The sequence below is a fragment of the Calidris pugnax genome, unplaced genomic scaffold, assembly GCF_001431845.1.
Source record: "Calidris pugnax isolate Ruff unplaced genomic scaffold, ASM143184v1 scaffold25, whole genome shotgun sequence".
NCBI classification, from domain to species: domain Eukaryota; kingdom Metazoa; phylum Chordata; class Aves; order Charadriiformes; family Scolopacidae; genus Calidris; species Calidris pugnax.
The window spans coordinates 3,543,286-3,544,241 of record NW_015090805.1 but is presented as its reverse complement, the minus strand read 5'-3'; positions in this window follow the sequence as shown (position 1 = coordinate 3,544,241).

Genomic DNA, 956 nt, shown 5'->3' with positions numbered 1-956 from the left:
AAGGAAACACGAGGCTTGGAATATGAATAGATTTAATAGGATAAGACTAAATAATTAACAATAATACTGAAGAACCGGTATTGATCCTGATACTAATGTGAGATATACAAGAATTATACTCAGCCAATTCTATCAGAGGAAGCTGTGCTCTTCAGCAGGGACAGCAAACGTGAGATTCAGGAGGAAGGGAAGGGCTCAGGGGTCCGTCCGGCACCAGGGCAAGAAGTTGTCTGGACTTCTGCCATCAATGGAAAGAGAACTACATAGCGAAATTTCTAATTTATATTAAATGTGATGGTCGTGGTATGAAACAGTCCTGTTGGCCAGCTCGGGTCAAGTGCCCGGGTCTGTCGTCTCCTCATCCCTGCACCTGGCGAGGCTCAAAAACACTGAGAGCTTGAATCCCACAGAGCCTAGCCGGCTATAAAGTAAATATTTTCTGGAATTCGGACACTAGGGTCCTGTTGGCCAGCTCGGGTCAAGTGCCCGGGTCTGTCGTCTCCTCATCCCTGCACCTGGCGAGGCTCAAAAACACTGAGAGCTTGAATCCCACAGAGCCTAGCCGGCTATAAAGTAAATATTTTCTGGAATTCGGACACTAGGGTCTTCCAAAAGTGCAGTTTCCCCCAGCATTAGAAGAGAAACCGGTTCTGCGCCGCCCAAACCGGGACACCGCGCCCGGCAGCTCTCCTCAGGGACGCGCCCCTGGAGAAGCCTCCGCCGCCTTGTTCGGGCGAGAGGGGAAGAAACCTCAGGGCCACCCCGGTGCCCACAACGGGGCCGCCCCGGTGCCCACACCTCTCCCCGGTGGGCCGGGGGTGCCCCCCGGGCCGGCTCTCCTCAGCCGCCGGGCGGGCGGGGGCCGGCTGGGAGGCGGCCCTAGGGCGGCGGGAGGCCGCTCCTCCTTCCCTCCCTCGCCCGCCTCCCGCCCGCCAGTCCGAGCGGAGAGGCGGCAC